This window comes from Eumetopias jubatus, unplaced genomic scaffold (assembly GCF_037043125.1).
Source record: "Eumetopias jubatus isolate StellerSeaLion01/CBP00866 unplaced genomic scaffold, mEumJub1_p1.0 scaffold_1, whole genome shotgun sequence".
Lineage (NCBI taxonomy): Eukaryota > Metazoa > Chordata > Mammalia > Carnivora > Otariidae > Eumetopias > Eumetopias jubatus.
In genome coordinates this window covers 20,559,795-20,582,536 of record NW_028274807.1, presented here as the reverse complement: position 1 = coordinate 20,582,536, position 22,742 = coordinate 20,559,795, and the positions used below count along the sequence as shown (strand labels likewise).

The 22,742-nt window shown below is 37.6% G+C and overlaps 1 pseudogene; it reads left to right on the top strand.

Moving 5' to 3' along the window:
* Positions 1-13,944: 13,944 nt before the first annotated feature.
* LOC114217710 (elongation factor 1-alpha 1 pseudogene) lies at positions 13,945-15,334 on the top strand (annotated as a pseudogene).
* The last annotated feature ends 7,408 nt before the right edge of the window (positions 15,335-22,742 follow it).

Sequence of the window (22,742 nt, the reverse complement as noted above, 5' to 3'; positions counted from 1 at the left end):
ATTTGATGTTACTGTTTATTAGCTTGTTTGTTTTGTTTTTTAGGTTTCACATATAAGTGAAATTTGTTTTTCTCTGTCTCACTTTATTTCACATAGCATAATATCTTCTAAGTCCATCCATCTTTAATCTTTTTAAAAGAAATACACTGTGAATACATCAACCTAAAAAGCTTCTGCACAGCAGAGGAACCATTAATAAAATGAAGAGGCAAACTACAAATTGGGAGAAGGTATCTGCAAACCATATTTCTAACACAACTCCAATAAACAATTTGATTAAATATTAATCTGATTTAATAATCTGATTAAAAAATGGGAAGAGGAGGGAAGAGATGGCAGAGGAGTAGGGGACCCTATTCCAACCGGTCCCCAGAATTGAGCTGGATATCTACCAGACCACTCTGAAGAACCCACAAAATCAGCCCAAGATGTAAGAAGATAGATCTGGATCTCTACAAACATAATATTGCAGGCTGTTGGTTTTGAGGTACGAAGAGGGGAGCCATGATTCTGTGGGCAGATATTGGAGGATAAATGGAGGGGGAAGGGAGACAGCTGTTGGGATCCTACACTGCCAGTGAGTGATAGCCTCCCGTGCTGGGGATGGGGAACAGACTTGCAGACCAGTAGCTTGGGGGAAAGGACTTTAGGGCAGCCCCCAACCAGAAACCTGGAGCGACATGGCCACACCTGTGAACTGGGAGGGGCTGGTGGTTTTAGAAGCACAAAGGGCAGAGACAGGCCCTGACGTGGGGGCGAGGACTGTGAGAGCTGCTGAGGGGCGCACAACCCAGAACGCTGCAGTTTATGGCAGCACAGACAGAAACAGAGATAGTGTGGCCGGGAGAGCTCAGTGAGGAACAGACTGTGGTCTCTCTGTTCTGAGGCAGAGGGCTGGAAACAGTCTCTTCTGCTCTGACTCTTGGAAAAGACACAGAAAGCTACCAGGGAAAGCCACCAGAGAACAAAAAACCCCCAAAAAATGGTTTTCACTGAGCCCATCCCCTGCCACAGGAGACAGGGCAACTCTGCCCAAAGAAGTTTGCCTGAGTAACAGCATGGCAGGCCCTCCCCCAGAAGACAGGCTGGGCAAATAAAAGGCCAGCAATGCTAAGGTCCCTATAAAACAGGTGCATCTTGCTTGGGTTGTGGTCAATAATTTGGACTCTATGCATTCCCTCAACCACCCCTCAACAGAATGACTAGGAGGAGGAACCCCCAAAGTAGGAAAGACTCAGAGACTCTGACTTATGCCATAGATTTACAAATGGATTCAAATATAACCAAGATGTTGCAGATGGAATTCAGGCTAGCAATTGTGAAGACAATAGCTAGAATGGAGAAATTGATTAATGACAACATAGGGTCTCTAAGGGCACAAATGAAAGCTGAAATGGCAGAATTTAAAAAATGCTATCAATGAGATCCAATCTAATCTAGATAATCTAAAAGCTAGGGTAAGCGAGGCAGAAGAATGAATTATTAACTTAGAAGACCAATTAACTGACAAAAAGGGAAAAGAGAAAACCAGGGAAAAACAACTCAGAATCCGTGCAAATAAAATCAGAGAAATAAGTGACACCATGAAACGTTCCAATGTCAGAATTATTGGAATCCTGAGGGAGTGGAGAGAGAGGACTAGAAGATATATTTGAGCAAATCTCAGCTAAGAACTTCCCTAATCAGGGGAATGAAACAAACATTCATGTCCTAGAGGCAGAGAGGAACCCTCCCAAGATGAAGGAAAACAGGCCCATACCCTGGCATGTAATAGTAAAACTCGCAAATCTTAGAACCAAGGAAACCATCTTAAGGGCAGTTAAGGGGAAGGGATCCCTTACATACAGAGGGAGGAACATCAGAATAACGTCACACCTATCCACAGACACCTGGCAAGCTAGAAAGGCCTGGAAAGACATATTCAGGGTACTAAACATGAAGAACATGCAGCCAAGAATACTTTATCCAGCAAGGCTGTCATTTAGAATGGATAGAGAGATGCAGAGCTTCCAAGACCGGCAGAAACTGAAAGAATATGTGACCACTAAGCCGGCCCTGCAAGAAATATGAAGCGGTGTTCTATAAAAGGAGAAAGACCCCAAGAGTGATATAGAAAAGAAATTTACAGGGGCAATCTATAAAAACAAGGTATTCACGGGCAACATGATGACAATTAATTCATATATTTCAATAATCTCTCTCAACGTGAACGGCCTAAATGCTCCCATAAAACGGCACAGGGTTGCAGATTGGATAAAAAGACAAGACCCATCCATATGCTGTCTACAAGAGACTCATTCTGTACCTAAAGATACATCCAGACTGAAAGTTAAAGGATGGAGATCCATCTTCCATGCCAATGGACCTCAAAAGAAAGCTGGGGTAGCAATTCTTATATAAGACAAATTAGATTTTAAACTAAAGACTGTAGTTAGAGACACAGAAGGACACTATATCTTTCTTAAAGGGTCTATCCAACAAGAAGATCTAACAATTGTAAATATCTATGCTCTCAACATGGAAGCAGCCATCTACATAAGCCAACTGTTAACCAAAATAAAGAGTCATATTGATAAGAATGCATTAATTGTAGGAGACCTCAATACTCCACTCTCAACAATAGACAGATCATCTAAGCAGAATATCAACAAAGTAACAAGAGCTTTGAATGACACATGGGACCAGATGGACCTCATAGATATTTATAGAACGTTCCACTCTAAAACAACAGAATACTCATTCTTCTCGAGCACACACGGAACTTTCTCCAAAATAGACCACATACTGGGTCAAAAATCAGGTCTCAACCAATACCAAAAGACTGAGATTATTCCCTGCATATTCTCAGACCATAATGCTTTAAAACTGGAACTCAATCACAAGAAAAAATTTGGAAGAAATTCAAACACTTGGAACCTAAAGACCACTCTGCTCAAGAATGTTTGGGTCAGCAGGAAATCAAAGAAGAACTTAAACAATTCATGGATGCCAATGAGAATGAAAACACATTCGTCCAAAACCTATGGGATACTGCAAAGGTGGTCCTAAGGGGGGAATACATAGCTATCCAAGCCTCACTCAAAAAAATAGAAAAATCCCGAATTCACCAACTAACTCTACACCTTAAAGAACTAGAGAAAAAGCAACAAACAATGCCTAAGCCACACATTAGAAGAGAAATAAGTGAGCAGAGATCAATGAATTAGAAACACAGTAGATCAGATCAACGAAACTAGAATCTGGTTCTTTGAAAGAATTAATAAGATTGAGAAACCACTGGCCAGACTTATCCAAAAGAAAAGAGAAAAGATCCAAATTAATAAAATTACGAATGAAAGGGGAGAGATCATGACTAACACCAAGGAAATAGAAATCATTATTAGAAATTATTATCAACAACTATATGCCAATAAGCTGAGCAACCTGGATGAAATGGATGCCTTCCTGGAAACCTATAAACTCCCAAGACTGAAACAGGAAGAAATTGACAACCTGAATAGGCCCATAACCAGTAACAAGATTGAAGCAGTGATCAAAAACCTCCCAAAAAACAAAGAGTCCAGGGCCTGATGGATTCCCTGGGGAATTCTACCAACATTCAAAGAAGAAATAATACCTATTCTCCTGAAGCTGTTTCAAAAAATAGAAACAGAAGGAAAGCTTCCAGATTCATTCTATGAGGCCAGCATTACCTTAACCCCCAAACCAGGCAAAGACCCCATCAAAAAGGAGAATTTCAGACTGATATCCTGATGAATAGGGATTCCAAAATCCTCAACAAAATCCTAGCTAATAGGATCCAACAATACATTAAAAGGATCATCCACCACGACCAAGTGGGATTTATCCCCAGGATGCAAGGGTGGTTCAACATTAGCCAATCAATCAATGTGACAGAACACATTAATAGGAGAGAGAAGAACCATATGGTCCTCTCAATTGATTCAGAAAAAGCATTTGACAAATACAGCATTCTTTCCTGATTAAAACTCTTCAGAGTATAGGGATAGAGGGGACATTTCCTCACTTTCACAAAATCCATCTATGAAAAACCCACAGTGAATATCATCCTCAATGGGGAAAAGCTGAGAGTCTTTCCCTTAAGATCAGAAGCACGTCAAGGATGCCCACTCTCACCACTATTGTTCAACATAGTACTAGAAGTCCTAGCAACAGCAATCAGACAACAAAAGAAATAAAAGGTATTCAAATTGGCAAAGAAGAAGTCAAACTCTCTCTTTTTGCAGATGACATGGTACTTTCTGTGGAAAACCCAAAAGACTCCACCCCCAAATTACTAAAACTCATACAGCAATTCAGTAATGTGGCAGGATACAAAATTAATGCACAGAAATCAGTTGGTTTCTTATACACTAACAATGCAACTGTAGAAAGAGAAATTAGAGAAATGATTCCATTTACAATAGCACCAAAACCCATAAGATACCTTGGAATAAACCTAACCAAAGAGGTAAAGGATCTATATTCTAGGAACTACAGAACACTCATGAAACAAATTGAAGAAGACACAAAAAGATGTAAAAACATTCCATGCTCATGGATCAGAAGAATAAACATTGTTAAAATGTCTATGTTACCCAGAGCTATCTATACCTTTAATGCTGTCCCAATCAAAATTCCAATGACATTTTTCAAAGTGCTGGAACAAACAATCCTAAAATTTGTATGGAATCAGAAAAGACCCCGTATCACCAAGGAAATGTTGAAAAAGAAAAACAAAGCTGGGGGCATCACGTTGCCCGATTTCAAGCTATATTACAAAGCAGTGATCACCAAGACAGCATGGTACTGGCACAAAAACAGATATATAGACCAATAGAAGGGAATAGAGAGCCCAGATATGGGCCCTCAACTCTGTGGTCAAATAATCTTCGATAAAGCAGGAAAAAATATGCAATGGATAAAAGACAGTCTCTTCAATAAATGGTGCTGGGAAAATTGGACAGCCACAAGCAGAAGAATGAAACTCGACCATTCTCTAACACCATACACAAAGATAAACTCAAAATGGATGAAAGACCTCAGTGTGAGACAGGAATCCATCAAAATCCTTGAGGAGAACATAGGCAGTAACCTCTTTGACATCGGCCACAGCAACTTCTTTCAGGATACATCTCAAAGGCTAATGAAACAAAAGCAAAAATGAACTTTTGGGGCTTCATCAAGATAAAAAGCTTCTGCACAGCAAAGGAAGCAGTCAGCAAAACAAAGAGGCAATCCACAGAATGGGAGAAGCTATTTGCAAATGACACTACAGATAAAGGGCTGGTATCCAAGATCTATAAAGAACTTCTCAAACTCAACCCCCAAAAAACAAATAATCAGGTCAAAAAATGGGCAGAAGACATGCCTAAGCCACACATTAGAAGAGAAATAATCAAGACATGAACAGACACTTAAGAAATAATTAAGACATGAACAGACACTTCTCCAAAGAAGACATGCAAATCTAACAGACACATGAAAAAATGTTCATCATCATTAGCCATCAGGGAATTCAAATCTAAACCACACTGAGATACCACCTTACACCAGTTAGAATGGCAAAAATTGACAAGGCCAAGAAACAACAAATGTTGGAGAGGCTGTGGAGAAAGAGGAACCCTCTTACACTGTTGGTGGGAATGCAAGTTGGTACAGCGACCTTGGAAAACAGTGGGGAGGGGCCTCAGAAAATTAAAAATAGAGCTACCCTATGACCCAGCAATTGCACTCCTGGGTATTTACCCCAAAGACACAGATGTAGTGAGAAGAAGGGCCATACGCACCCCAACGTTCATAGCAGCAATGTCCACAACAGCCAAACTGTGGAAAGAGCCGAGATGTCCTTCAACAGATGAATGGATAAAGAAGATGTGGTCCATATATACAATGGACTATTACTCAGCCATCAGAAAGGATGAATACCCAACTTTTACATCAACATGGATGGGACTGGAGGAGATTATGCTAAGTGAAATAAGTCAAACAGAGAAAGTCAATTATCATATGGTTTCACTTATTTGTGGAACATAAGGAATAGTATGGAGGATGTCAGGAGAAGGAAGGGAAAAATGAAGGGGGAGAAATTGGAAGGGGAGATGAACCATGAGAGACTGTGGACTCTGAGAAACAAACTGAGTGTTTTAGAGGGGCAGGTGTGGGGGGATGGGTTAGCCCGGTGATGGGTATTAAGGAGGGCACATGCTGCGTGGAGCACTGGGTGTTATATGAAAACAATCAATCGTGGATCACTATATCAAAAACTAATGATGTATTGTATGTTGACTAACATAACATAATAAAATTAAATTAAAAAATAAAAATAAAAATATTACCACACCTTATAATAAATAAATAAATAATGCTTCACATGAAAAAAAAAATGGGAAGAGGATCTGAATAGATATTTTTCCAAAGATCACATCCAATGGCCCACAGGTACATTAAAAGGTGCTCAATACCACTAATCATCAGAAAAATGTCAAAATCTCTAAAACGTAATGAGACATTAGCTCACGCCTGTTATGATTGCTATTACCAAACATATAAGAAATAACAGGTATTGGTAAAGATGAAGAGAAAAGAGAACACTTGTGCACTATTGGTGGGAATGTAAATTGATACAGCTGCTGTGAAAAACAGTTATGGAGGTTCCTCAAAATAAAAAGAAAAATAGAACTACCATATGATCAAGCAATTTCACTTCTAGGTATTATTCCAAAGGAAATAGGGAAAATACATCTACAGCCCCATACTCACTGCAGCATTATTTACAATAGCCAAGACATGGAAACAACCTGAGTGTCCATTGACAGATGAATGGATAAAGAAAATATGGTGTATACATATGATAGAATATTATTTAGCAAAAAAGAGGGAAGGAAGGAAGGAAGGAGGGAAGGAAGGAAGGAAGGAAGGAAGGAAGGAAGGAAGGAAGGAAGGAAGGAAGGAAGGAAGGAAGGAGAAAAAGATAGAAGAAACCTTACTATTTTCAATATAGATGGCTCTTGAGGGCATTATGCTAAGTGAAATTAAAGTCGGACAGAAAATCGTATATACTGCATGACCTTACTTATATGTGGAATTGAAAAGAAAAGAAAACAAAAGAAACAAAACCTAACGCATAGATACAGTGAACGGTGTTTGCCAGAGTTGGGGAGAAGGAGGTGGGTGAAATATAAACTTCTAGTTAAACAAATAAGTCTTGGGGATATAATGTATAACATGGAGACTATAGTTAACAATACTGTATTCTGTATTTGAAAGTTGCTAAGAGAGTAGATCTTAAAAGTTCTCATCATAAGAAAAAAATATTGTAGCTATGTGTGGTGATGGATGTTAACTAAACTCATTGTGGCAATCATTTTGTAATATATACATATATCAAATTATGTTATATGCCTGAAGCTAATATCATGTTAAATGTCAATTATATTTTAATAAAAAAATTTGTTTAAAATTTAGTATACCTGTAACAAGTCCTATTTAAAAAAGAAATACAATGGTGAATTTTAGTAACATTTTGATTGTTGTGTCACAATATTTTTAACTAACAATATCTCTATTTAATAACTTAGTAGAATAAATTTCTCATTAATTTACTTTTCTAGTCATACTGATTTTGTCAGAGATATATCAACATCTGAAATATGGATATTTTCCATCTGTGAATAGAAGTTAACAAACATAATTTTTAATTAGCTACCTTTAACTGCTTTAATATGTTTTAAATTATTTCATAATTTTGTAAATTAATGTATTTTATGATTTTCATGTCCTTTTATCTTCCACTTCTTTTTATTATTTGCCAAATGATTTCATTAATTATGCAGATAAACTAGTGAATAAAATTATGCAACATCACAATCAACTTTTTTTTTAAGTTTGGTCACTTTTTAAAAAATACATGAAAAAAATATAGGAGAAAGTATTCCTGTATTTTAACGAAAAGTATCTTTTACTTGTAGGTATATTGAAGATGTATTGGAAATTTTTATATTAAAGTTTTATGTATATAAAAATTCTTTTTTCTTGTTTTTAATCTTTACATATTTTATTTCCTTTTATTGCTATCTAGGACCCACCAGTACAACACTGAATAGAAATGGGAAATTTTATATGAACTGGGATCATCCTATCATTTGAGATTAAATTGAATTTGGCTTCAGTTTCTATCCCACATGCGTTGGGTAGTACCAACATATTTTCCAGTCTTGTTGGGAATCTCGGATATACTGATACTTCCTTTACTTACCAATGACTTTTGACCCCAAGATAAAAACAGAGCTTCGTTGAGCTCAGTCCAGCCAGACATAATCCAGCTCATTTAATGGACCCCATGTGACTTTTGCAAGTAATTAGTGTTTATTGTCATTTTCTCAGACTCTGGCAACTTGTTGGCCCAGCAAAAGCTAAGACAGGACATGAAACACTAAAAGAAGTAAAAACGCAGAGATGTTTCTCCTGGATATTTGTCCAGGACTGTGCATAAATAATCAGAACATTTAGTTGAGATTAACAAATGGTAGCTGTAGCTAGAATTCAGAGAAACATCTACCTCAGTACTTGGTGTGTATGAATGTTGAAACCTTCTAAAATTAAAGACAGATCTCTAGTTGAGATATAAAAAAATGTATGTATCTGAGGACAGAAAGAAACTAGAGAGTAAATTTCACTCACAATATCTAGAACTTTCTAAATGGGATGCCTTGCCTAAGGAACATCATGGTTCAACCCATGTATGTAATCACTGCATACTGAGAGCTTGTTAATCATATATAATCAGTGATTTAGTAGGTTATTTGAGCAAAATATAATATAAACATAAAATGTTATAGTCTCTATTTTCTAGTCTGTGAATTTTGGGAAATATTATTGGCCTCAAAATTTTTCATAAGAATCAAACCAGTGAATAGCCTTATAACCAGATGTTGGAAGACAAACCAGTGAATAACCTTATAACCAGATGTTAGAAGACAAACCAGTGAATAGCCTTATAACCAGATGTTAGAAGACAAACCAGTGAATAGCCTTATAACCAGATGTTAGAAGACAAACCAGTGAATAGCCTTATGACCAGATGTTGGAAGATTTGCTATTACTGTCTTGTTGGAACACAGAAGCCAGGACCAAAACTTTGCTATTAGATAATCTGTTGCTGCCCTCCAGATTTGTATAGCTCATGGCATGCTCAGGACTAAGCTCCTTAGTACAGCTGTTATCTTCTTACCACCGCCAACCCCCCACATCCTTCTGTGTCTCTGGCAACTCCGTTTTTCCAGCTGCTCATGTCCAAAAAGTTGCTGTTGTCCTAGATTTCTCTAGTTCTGTTCTAACCCACATCTTGCCAGAAGTCTAGTGTGCTGACTCTATTAGTAGATTTCCAGAATGTGACCACTTCTTTCCACTTCATAAACTACCATCCTGGTCCACATCACCAGCACCTCTCATCTAGAATAATGCAACACCCTCCTAACTTGTCTCTCTACTCCCTCCTTTGCCTTCCATTGTCCTTCTCTGTCTACACTCAATATAGCAATTGAAGTCAGTCCACTTCTCTCCTTAAAACCATCTATCACTTTCACTCCATTCACTGACAGGCTTCTCCATTGTCCCTTGAACAAACTAGATATGGACTTAGCTCCAGGCCCTTTGCAAATGCTGCTCACTTTATCTGAAATGTTTCCGCCCCACACACACATAGTCCCAAGACTGGCTAGAGAGCCAGTCTTTAGCTCAACTCAAAAGTTCCTTCTCAATGAGGACCTCTCTAGATACCCTACCTAAAAATTATCTATACACTTTTACACACATACATTTAAATTTCATATTCCCTTCAGTTTTTATTTTTCTACTAAGTATTTAGCACACTACTAACATAGTATATTGGTCAGGATACTCCAGACAAAGAGAATCAATAGGATATATATGTTATCCTATATATCCTCTAAATATATACTACGAGATTTATTTTAAGAAATTGTCTCACATGACTGTGAGGGATAATAAGTCTGAAATCAATAGAGGAGACTGGCAGGCTGAAAACTCAGACAGGAGTTGATGTTGTCTTGAGTTTAAAAAGTAAAGGGCAAGCCATAAATCTGGAAATTCAGGCAGCTTTTTGTATCACCCTCTCTAGGGAATCAACTGATTGTCAAGGCCCTATGTAATGTCCTTCAAGTGATTGTGGATGTTAGTCACATCTCCAAAACACCTTCCCAGCAAAACCAAGGCTAATATCTGACCAAAAAACTGAGCAACGTAGCCAGGTTGACACATGAAATTTAATGATCACATATAGTATATATTGTTCTTCTTAAAAAGTCATATTTACTGTCTGCCTCTCCCAACAAAATTTAAGCTCTCTGGGAAACGATTGTTGTCTGCTTGTTTATGAATGTTTTTCCACTGCTCAGAACAGAACCTGAGAACTCAATAAATATCTGATTTAATGAATGAACTGATGTTGGATTGTTAGGGATGTTTAAAACTAATTGGGGAAGCTTACCTACCCCATCACTCACATCAAAATTATATGAGAATCAAGAGACTGAAATAGAGGGAAGTATTCTTTGGGGATGCAGTTAGTGTGCTGTGCAGAAAGAGCCAATGTGGGTGAGGCAAGAGCCACACATTTGCTGGGGGAGAATACTGTGGGCAGTAGCCAACAACATCAAAGACTCAAGGAAATGTCAATAAGAGGTTCTGAGCAGAGGGAGAAACAAAACAAAACAAAACAAAAAAAACCTAACACCTTGAAATTTCCCATGGAAGAAAGAACCAGCTCTAACTGCTTACTATACCCTGATACCCAATCCCAAGAACACAAACAAAAAACAAACAAGCAAACAACCTTCCCCCCCAAATAAAACACCTCATTCCTAGTAATCACCTTTTTCTTGGCTCAAATCCTGGAAGGGTAGAGTAACTCAGAAATGGTGGGGAGAATGGAAGTATAGGGAGGATAGAAATCACAGGCTGGTCATAACCACTCTGTCAATCCTCATCCCTAAGCTTGAATCAGTAGCTAGCTGTAGGAGGAAAAGACGTTCTAAATGAGATAAGAAAACTATTTGTATTTTACACTGGAATTAATATTCTATTTTACACTGAAACTATAGAAATAGACTGTTTGGGCTTAAAATACCTAGAGGAATGTTTATTTTCGAGTAGTGATTGAGAATGTCATTAGTCCAGCTTAATTGTTCATCTAATGGCTTGGTAGAAACAATGAGTCTTCAGATTCAGTTTACGGGGTAGTGAGAAAAATTGTCTTTAAAAAGTTGTCTAATGCTTACACCCTCTTGAATGTAGTCCATTTAGAAAAATAAAACATACGTACTGGTCTTAAGGTAGTATTAGACATTTTGAATGTGCAAATATAATCTGAATCATAATAAGTTTAGACATGAACATATTATGATGCATGCATATTTAACATTAAGTTTGTAAAGTACTGTATTCCCAATCATATTGGGTTTACTTGCATATTCTTTTTTAAAACCGGTTCAGCAAAAATACCACAAGGTAAAACAAAACAACCTATTCCACATAAGTCATATTGATTTAGAATATCTTGCCAGAGAAGGTGACTGACGTTTTAACTTTCTAGATCCTTGTGTCTTCAGTAATTATCTTTTAGTAAGTATCTCAACATGAAGATGGTTTGCTCACCCGTACCAATGACAGTATGTTATTAGTGGTATATTTTCAAACCTGCTCTGCAGTTGTAATACAACAGAATGCAAATAAACTTACAGGTACATCGAAAAGCAGTGAGCTATTTCTCATAACTCACTCATCTGTTCTTGGAATCAGCAGGCAGATGCTATACCTACGTTACTGGGAGCTACTCCCAGCAGACAGCATATTTCTTTGGTTTGCGCTGAATCTACTAGTTATCTCCATGAGTATTGCTAAACTAAATGAGGAACGTCTGCTGTGCTGGTCATTTAGACAACAGACTTGATGAACCAGTTGTGATCATTCAAATCTATACTAAATAAACATCATTAGAATTGAGTTGATTTACTTATGCTTATAGAATAATGATTCTACAAATTATAGAACTTGTACTGATATCTAACAATCTCTTTACTACTCTAAATTTTTAAATGGGGTTTATTTATTGAGATAAAGTTAATAAAAGCCCAATAATTTTCTTTTTGGGAATATGCTGAAATTGACCAAAATTATCAAAAATAATGTTATATAAATTCTTAGGGATTGCATTTGCTGATGTTAAGTATCTTCATGATTTTAAGTATGCTAAACAAAATCTGTGGGGTTGAAGAGGGCTGAACACTGGAAAATATTCCAACTCAAGTAACAAACAAAGTTATGAATTTTGGCAAATCAGCCGTCTTAGTAAGAGTAAACAAATTGGGATTACATATCTTATTGCAAAAATGCAAAGGACTGAAGTGTTTCATATATCAGAAAGTTCATCACATGTCTATTAGTAGTCTGTCTGAGATCCAATTGAATGGCTCATTAATTTTCAGATTCTAGGTAATCACCCACCAGAGATTCTGATTTAAGAAGTTAGGGAAGGAGTCTACAAAGTCAGGGAAAGACTCCAAGGAAGAGGAGTCCTGCATTTTTGAAACAAGTATTTAGGAGGTAGACCATTCTTAATCCAATCTTAAAGAAATGGTGATATAAAGTTTGCTTCATACCATTCTACCTGCCCACTAAAATCATAGAATAAAAAGTATATGCATTCTACACACACACAAACAAACAAACAAACAACATTAACACGAAGTTTCTAATTGTTCTAAAACAAAGCCTACAAGATAGTCATTTAGTAGCTATTGATTTAGTTGATAGAGGCTTTGCACCTCAACTTGCTTTTGGATCAAAGTCACAGAAGACTACTCACCTACCTTCAATAGAAACAAATTTCATGTCACATACAAAGAGTATGGAAGTGGAGAAACTTTAGTTTGTAAGTTCCGCAGCTCAAAGATGTCTTTAAGAACTTAGATTCTTTCAAAAACTTTGCTCTGCTTTCCAAACCTGTTGTTTTCACTCTGATGGGCTCTTCTTGTGTACAGGAGAAAGCTACAGCAGCAGCCACAACCAGACTTGACATAAGGGAGTTTCTGCTATCTCCTTCCTTTTCCCTTCCTCCCTATCTCCAGAGTAAATTAAACTTTCATACAGATTTCAGGCAAGTATCTCTGATGATCTAATTGGTTAAAATAAGTCTACAAGTTAATACAAGACTATGACTGACTACATCACTGGAAAGGGTAATGAGCCCTGATAATTGGTTTAAACTGACTAGGGTTTGATAACTGGAGTTGAGGATGAGGTGACCTTATGTAAGTCCTATGGTGCAGAGGTGAATGCCTGCACAAAATTTGGGTTCCCCCGAAAGTGAAGTAGAGGGACCCAGCTCATGGATATGTCATCAAAAGTTTCTGCTAACATTAAAAGCAGAGTAGATTCCTGCTTTGTTGTCTTTTTCTCCCCCCCCCCACTTTTTTTTAAATGGTTAAGACAAATACAGTTAGAGGGCACCTGGGTGGCTCAGTTGGTAAAGCGACTGTCTTCTGCTCAGGTCATGATCCCGGAATCCCGGGATCAAGTCCCGCATCAGGCTCCCTGCTCAGCAGGGAGTCTGCTTCTCCCTCTGACCCTCTTCCCTCTCGTGCTCTCTCTCTCTCTCTCATTCTCTCTCTCTCAAATAAATAAATAAAATCTTTAAAAAAAAAGACAAATACAGTTAGAATACAAGTTGGACATTTAAAATTGTTCTCTATTCTTTCTTTCCATTTTATAATATAAAAAATATAAAATATAAAGCAAACTTTAGTGAATGTGGGCAATATTCTTTTCCCTTCATTGATCAAATAAGACAAAAGAAGAGCTTTTTTTACAACGGGTTTGCCACAGGAACACAGGTGTGAAAAACACTGCTAAGACTAAACCAAAATGGGAAAAGAAAAGACTCATATCAACATCGTCATCATTGGACACGTAGATTGGGACAAGTCTACCACTAATGGTCATCTGATCTACAAATGTGGTGGGATTGACAAAGAAGTACTGAAACATTTGAGAAGGAGGTTGCTGAGGTGGGAACAGGCTCCCTCAAGTATGCCTGGGTCTTGGATAAACTGAAAGCTGAACGTGAACATGTTACCACCATTGATATCTGCCTGTAGACATTCAAGACCAGCAAGTATTATGTGACCATCACTGATGCTCCAGGACACAGACACTTTATCAAAAACATGATTACATGATTACAGGAATATCTTAGACTGACTGTGCTGTCCTGATTGTTGCTGCTGGTGTTGGTGAATTTGAAGCAGGTAGCTCCAAGGATGGGCCGTGAGCAAACCCTCTAACTTACACACTGGGTATAAAACAACTAATTGTTGGTGTTCACAAAATGGATTCCACTGAGCCACCCTACAGCCAGAAGACAAACAAGGAAATTATTACAGGAAGTCAGCACCTACATTAAGAAAATTGGCTACAACCACAATTTGTTAGCATTTGTGCCAATTTCTGGTTGGAATGGTGACAACATGCTGGAGCCAAGTGTTCGAGGGATGGAAAGTCACCATAAAGATGGCAAAGCCAGTGGAATCAACCTGCTTGAAGCTCTGGATGGCATTTCTGCCACCAGCTCGTCCAACTGACAAGGCCTTGTGTCTGCCCTTCCAGGACATCTACAAAATTGGTGGTATTGGTACTGTCCCTGTGGGCCGAGGGGAGACTGGCATGGTGGTCATCTTTGCTCTAGTCAATGTTGCATCTGAAGTAAAGTCTGTTGAAATGCACCCTGCAGTTTTGAGTGAGGCTCTTCCTGGGGACAATGTGGGCTTCGGTGTCAAGAACATATTTGTCAAAGATGTTCATCATGGCACTGAAGCTGGTGACAGCAAAAATGACCCACCCATGGAAGCAGCTGGCTACACGGCTCAGGTGATTATCCTGAATCGTCGAGGCCAAGTCAGTGCTGAATATGCACCTGTGCTGTATTGTCACATAACTCACTTTGTTTGTGAGTTTGCTGAGCTGAAGGAAAAGATAGATCGTTATTCTGGAAAAAATATGGAAGATGGTCCCAAGTTCTTGAAATCTGGTGATGCTGCCATCATTGATATGGTTCCCTGCAAGCCTGTGTGTGTCGGAGCTTCTCTGACTATCCTCCTCTGGGTTGTTTTGCTGTTTGTGACATGAGACAGTTGCTGTGGGTGTCATCAAATCAGTGGACATGAAGGCAGCTGGAGCTGGCAAGGTTACCAAGTATGTCCAGAAAGCTCAAAAGGCTAGTGAATATTATCCCCGATACCTGCCACCCCAGTCTTAATCAGCGGTGGAAGAACGGTCTCAGAACTATTTACATCAATTGGCCATTTCATAGTAAAAGACTGGCTAATAATGCCTTGTAAAACCTTCAAAAGGAAAGGAGAATGCTTCGTGGACCACCCGTTGTGTGTGTGCGTGTGTGTGTGTCTGCGTGTGGCAGTTTTAAATTATCGGTTTTTAAAATCAGTACTTTTTAATGGAAAAAAAATTATCACAAAATTTTGAGACCCATTCAAACAAAAGTTTAATGAGAAAAAAACAAAAAGAAAAGAAAGGACCCATTAGCTTGGGAGTTTCAGAGTGTCCTTAATATTTAAACTTGCATTTGCTTTTCGCTTTTTCCTTTTTGGGCTTTAATAAAGTAGATGCCATATGTTATTTTTCTTAATAACTGTGCGCAGAAGATAAAAACATAAAAAAAGATACATTACTTAAAGTAATCAGGTTTTCTGTTTTTAATATGTTTCTTCATGCCTTCAGATCTCCAACTTGTCACAATTTTCCATATGCCACCTACCTCAAAGGAAGCAAACCACTAGTTGGTCAAATTGCTTTTTCCCCCTCCCCTAGTGTATCTGCATGCATTTCACACTGCACCAAGCAAGAATGCTAGAAATATGAAATCAAAGGACATCAAGATGTTATGCCTTCTCAGTTGGTATCTGTGATTGGTGGAATATTTACTTAGATGAATACATGTCTGTTCCTACTCATTAACCATGGTGATTGCAATAAGAAACTGGAGTCATTTAAAGGTGATAACCAGCCCTGTCATCCATAAAGCACACTTTTTGGGGAAAAAAAAAACAAAACTCTATGTCTAGTTTAATGTACACTGTTAGGCCACTTCAATCATGTATCTTACCATGGGATGTTGACATATTTTGCCCTTAAAATTGACACATATCTTATGGTGATGATAAGGAAATCCACATAATCATATTATGGCATATCGACACAGGAAAAAGACCGAATTCATTTAATCAGAACTGTATTCAGTTAGGAACAAGAAGCTCTAAAACAGTGCCTTGACCAAATGAAAACAGTAATGTTTTTTAAGTACAGAAAATTCAGACTAGGGAGTTCAGGATTAGAGCAGAGGGTCAAGTGTTACCAGGGGATGTTAGCACCTTAACATCTTTCCTGTCCTTGATTTTGATGTTATGTCTCATTTTTATGTTCTCCAGACAGTTGCCAGATCTCCAGCCATCACATCAATGTTTCAGGCATGAAGAAAGGAAAGAACAAAGGGAATGCATGCCCCCGAGTCCTGAGAAGTTGCTCTGGGACTTTTGTCTTCCTTTCATTGGCTATAATATATGGCATGACAGAAGGAGGTGAGCATGACAGAAGGAGGTGAGCATGACAGAAGGAGGTGAGAAACATTTTTTTATTATCAAATTTCTTAAAGCTGGCCTTATTAAAACTACAACTGAAACAGAATTTTGTGGTAAGAAAGAAAAGAGGCTATTGGGTGGGCATTTAGCAGTCTTGCCAATTCATCAGAATGAAAGAAACTTGACAGTTTAACTCTCATAAAGGAATGATACAAATGGATAAGATGAAGTTCAAAATTTAAGGTATTTTTTAAAGTGAGAGATGTCCTGGCCAGAGCAGAAAAGATCAAGAAGTACGTTGAACCTTCCCTTTAGGACCAGTAGAATCCTATCTGAGTTCACAGGTTTCAATGAATATTTCTATTCTGGAAACACTCAGAGTATATAACTGTCACCCTCTCTTTATCATTCATTATTCAAAGGATATAGGTGCCCAAGGCCCAGATGCTGTCTATTTAATATGAAACATGTGCAAAACCGGACTTCTACTCCCCCACATCTGCGTCTGTTTCCAACATCCCTGTTCCTCTTAGTTGTGGCACTGTTCTGTCCTTCTGGCTTAAAACTCCACAGTTAACGTTGGTTCAGTTTTGTTCTTTATCTCTCATATCCAATTATTTTCCAACTCCTGCAGCTTCTACCTCTAGAATTCCTTCTGTCATTCATTCTTCAGTTCTTCCTGCCACTGTCTTTTTTTTTTTTAAAGATTTTATTTATTTATTTGACAGAGATAGAGAGAGAGAGAGCACAAGTAAGCAGAGGCAGGCAGAGCGAGAGGGAGAAGCAGGCTCTCCGCCGAGCAGGGAGCCTGCTGCGGGACTCGTTCCCAGGACGCTGGGATCACGACCTGAGCTGAAGCCAGCCGCTTAACCAACTGAGCCACCCAGGCGCCCTCTGCCACTGTCTTGATTGAGGTTCTGTAGTGTTAATATCCAACTAATTATTTTCCAAAATTGTATTGCAGTATAATATCAATTCTTAAACAGAAAAACATGGAAAGAATTACAACTATTAAAATGGAAAGATCTCACACTGGATTTCAAGCCTCCCAATAAGTATTTTCCAGACTTAATGTGTACTGTTCCTCTATATTGACCTTCATTCCAGCCAAACTTGGTTATTTACTTTCCAGACATTCCCTTTTTTCCAACATCTGAACTGTTGTTCATCCTATACCGCTCCCCCTAGTGAACTCTTACTATTGTTTCTACCTGTTGATATTTTATTCACTCAAGTTCAAATTCAATATTGCTTTCTCTATCAACGGCTTCCTTGCTTTATCCAACTGACTATGGTTCCTCCCTTCTTTGGACTTCCATTGCATTTTAGTTTATATATTTTTTAAATATTCTACTTATTTGACTTTTAGTGTGAGTAGGTATCTATAAGTTCCCTGAACAGGACTGCATTTAATAGAGAATAAGAATAACCATATATTCCTCTTTTGCAAAATATAGAAATGTGGTTTCCCTATATGCCCAGAAATGGGAACACTTTGGTATTGTGAATCAGAACTAAGACATTGTAAACAGAGCCCAGGGTCCCTACCAGGGTCTAACCTCTGGTTACCACTCTGTGATGGTAGCCAAAGTGAAGAGAGACTTACGTAAATAAGATCAGACAGGAAGGATGACATTCAGGAAAAGATCTTTGTGCTCAGGCCTCCAAAGCTGTAGTTGATACCATTAATCAAAATAAAATTTACTTCATGCAATTATTCTAAGAATTAAATTAGATAATGGCTAGGAAATCGTTATAGGAATATTAATGTGCTTTTTAAAAATTTCTGGTGGAGGGGCTCCTGGGCTGCTCAATTGGTTAAGTGTCTGCCTTCAGCTCAGGGCATGATCTCAGGGTGCTGGGACAGAACCCTGCATCAGGCTCCCTGCTCAGTGAGGAGTCTGCTTCTCCCTCTCCTTCTGCCCTTGCCCCCAGCTCGTGCTCTCTCTCTCTCTCTCTCTATTTCAAATAAATAAATAAAATCTTAAAAAAAAATCTGGTTGTGAAAATGGATGGAATTTTGTTTTTAGTACCCTGAAATACATTTGTTGATAAATGTAAACACAGAATTAAAAAAATATATATATATCCACTCTTGGATATTTACCCAAAGGAAACAAAAATGCTAATTTGAAAAAGATATACACACCCTTAGTTTATTCCAGCATTGTCTACAATAGCCAATATATGGAAACAATCTAAGGGTCCATCCCTAGATGAATGGATAAGGAAAAGTAGTATATATACACCAAGGAATATTACGCAGCCATAAACATGATGGGATCATACCATTTGAGAAAACATGGATGGCATTATGCTAAGTGAAATAACTCAGACTGAGAAAGACAAATATCATCATTCCACTCATATGTGGAATCTAAAACAAAACAAAGCAAAACATCAATAAGCAAACAAAAAGTAGGATCAGACCTATAAATCCAGAGAACAAACTGATGGTTGCCAGAGGAAAGGCGTCTGGGGATTGGGCAAAATGAGTGAAGGAGAGAGGGAGAAACAGGCCTCCAGTTATGGAATGAGTAAGTCATAGGAATAAAAAGCAAAGCATATGGAATACAGTCAGTGATATTGTAATAGTGATGTAAAGGGACACATGGTAGCTAGACCTGTGGTGAACATAGAATAATGTATCAACTTATCAAATCACTAAGTTGTACACCAGGAACAAATGTAAACTTGTGTGTCAACTACACTCAGATTCAAAAATAAGTAAATAATGTGTGGTTGGAAAAAAAAAACCTATATGTGTCTATGTGTGTGAGTGTGTGTGTGTAAGTAATACCAATCATTACAAAATACATTTTGTAGTTATTTCTTGTTGGAACTGGGTGGAGAAACCAAGATATCCATGTCTGTTGTTATTCTCCTTTGAAGACAGTGAGGAGATAGAGAGTGTACACTAGAAAGCACAGAATTTGCTGGAGTGACTGGCCTTCTCCAACCGCTGGGGAATAAATGCTGAAATACAGCATTTGAAACTAAAAAGAAGGTATTTTTTATACCTCTCATCAACAACATTAACTTAGATCCCTCTGTAATGCCTCCCCCCAAAGATACTTCTTATATATGCACATGGGCAATCATTTCAACATTTCCTACTTAATGCAAATCACTGTCCTGTCTAGTAATTAAATTGCAATTAAGCTTTTATTACTAAAGCCATTCGGGAATAAAGTCTTCTATTATGGAGCTATTTAAACACTTAAACACCAGATTCATGTATCTAACTCCTACTCAGCATTCCCACTTGTAGAATATCATTTTAAACTTAGCATGTTCTAAAGTTAATATGATGTCATGTTTTACTTTCTACCTCCCAGTCTCGGTTAACCTGATTCCATCCTCCTAGAAGCGCAAGGTCAAAAGCTTTGACTCTTTTCTTACCAGAAATTTAAGCTGTTCACTTTAAAATAATTGACCCTGACGCTTCTCTGCTCAAAACCCTCTAGTGGTTTGTCAGCCATCCAGAGTAACAGCAAAATTCTACGTTAGACCTATCCATCCCTGTTTGTTGTAATGCCTATGTACTTCTTTAATTTTCCTACTCTTTCTACTCACTCCCTCCATCTCAAGGCCTGGTCTTCATTTCCAGGAACCAGTCATGTCCTAGAACTGCAATGTGAGTGTCCAATTATTAGATTTTTAGGAATTTGGAAAGCCAGTTATTAAAAGTTAAATTACACTAATAATAATTAATAAATTATTAATTTATTAATAATTATTAAATAATTAATAAATAATTAATAAATTAACTAATAATGACTAATTATCATAGCTGTTGGGTGTGAAAATAAACAAAGACCACTCCCCTTGAGAACAAACAGAAGCTATTTATTCAAAGCTTTCTGTAACAAGGGAGTCAGACACAATCATCTGTATTTTGCTAAGACTTCCCTTTTATCACAGGCACAGGAGTGAGAAACCTTTACAGTGATAACAGGGAAGCCTCCAGGTATGTTCTGACTGGAAGTTGTTGGAACAAGGAAGCTGGAGGCAAGCTAGCTAAAAGCAAGCCATCTCTTGTGATTGGTTTGGAGAGCATAGTTAGATTTCTCTATTTGGTCCCGAGTTGTAAGTAGGGCCCAAAAAGGGGGACGGTGGCAGTCATTGATCAAATTCTGACTTTTTGGGGCTGATCGCTTCACAGCTTATGGTTTGGCTTCCTAAATTGGTTACTATAGAGTGTGTGGGTCCAAGCTCTACTGTGGCATGTAGTCTGGCCATTTTTTGTGTATTCAGTCTCTCAAAGGACACCTACTCTAAACTGATTTGTGTCTATTTTAATCAACCCCCTCAAAATCAGAGCATTAGATATAAAGGATATTTTAAACTAAACACCCAGAGAGCTTAGTTAGATAAAAGTCACAAACTTACTATTTCAGTGTTAATGACAAGTGAATTATAGAATAAAATGTGATTTGGTGAAATCTATGCATTGTCTAGAGGACATCCTTCTCCGGGTCACCTGATTCTAGTCTTTTATTGTTGGGAGCTTTTTCACACCTGCATTGGTTACATCCAACACAGGACGCTGGGGTATCTGATTTAAACTCTTATTGTCTTTGAACTATTACAACTCTACATAAATATGTCTGTGCTTCTCATTCTCTCTTGGCCAGTTATGTCTTTTTTTTTCTTTAAAGATTTTATTTATTTATTTGACAGAGAGAGACACAGCGAGAGAGGGAACACAAGCAGGGGAAGTGGGAAAGGGAGAAGCAGGCTTCCCGCCGAGCAGGAAGCCCGATGCGGGACTCGATTCCGGGACTCCAGGATCATGACCTGAGTCAAAGGCAGTCACTTAACCAACTGACCCACCCAGGCGCCCTTGGCCAGTTATGTCTTCCTGGTTCATTCATTGAATGAATTAAGTAAAATCTTTAATGACTGTTCATTTTTATATCTATACGAGAATTACAATTTTTTCCTTTTCTAAAATTTTCTTTTTAAAAAAATGTTTGCCTTTATATGAAGAGTTACTTAAATCTGCACTTGTTTCAGATTAAGTGAAGTAAGAAATAGATAGTAAAAAGTGAATTTATATACACTAAGTATTCACAGTGTGTCAAACAAGCCAGGTCATTTAGAATTAGCACCTGTGCTGGTAAAATATTGACTAAGGCCAGTTGCACTTGACTCTGCTAAAAGCATTGCCTTAGGCTTAGCCATAGACTAGGTGTCCTGAGTTTTAACCTTGGATTTATTTCCTGAAATTAATCCTGGAAATCTATTAAAAAAAAAAAGGTGCCCATAATCACAAACCACGCCTCAAATTATGACAATCAGCATCCATAAATTATTCAAATGATGATTTAATAATACTTCTAAATGGTTTGGCATGAATACTAGAAAGAGGTTCCCTTAGTTCAATTTAATTTTACTTATTTTACAGCTGTACTTCCAGAAATGTAGAGGCCATTTATACAACCAAAAGGCCAAAAATTATCAGTGTATAACACTTCAGCACAGTGCTTAACCTCAACCAAAACAGTCATTCTAAAAGTTAATTTTCAGTCGTCATTGGTAATGATGATTTATTATGCTTTATTACTAAATTGAATGTTTCCTTGTTATCCATGATACTGGCTTTGTATCTTTTTTAAATGTTAATTTACTATCTTTTTTAAATGTTAATTTACTATTTACTGTTCAGTGGGCTTTTTCTTTGATAAAATGAATGAATTCAATTGAACAAGTTGTGGGTTAATAAAGAGTTCATCTGTGAAAGTAAGAAATTTTGTATCCTGTGTGTGTCTCTAAAGAAATAAAGAATTGCAAGCTTTGAAAAAAAAAAAAAATGGACCTCTTCTAAAATATTTTCTTCATATTCTTTTCAAATAAAGGAATGTTTTATTCTCCATGAAGGTCTTCTGTATAGTTTTGTAGAGATTTATTTTATTAGCAATTGGATAAATGAGGAGAAAAAAAGAACATTTCAATTCTTGTTTCAAGAATAAGTCTGAGTGGGCATTTGGAATGCCTCCCAAAATAGTAAGGGCTTTAGCAAATGGTTGCATAGTTTTTTTAATTTCTGTACTTAGTAACCTAAGGATG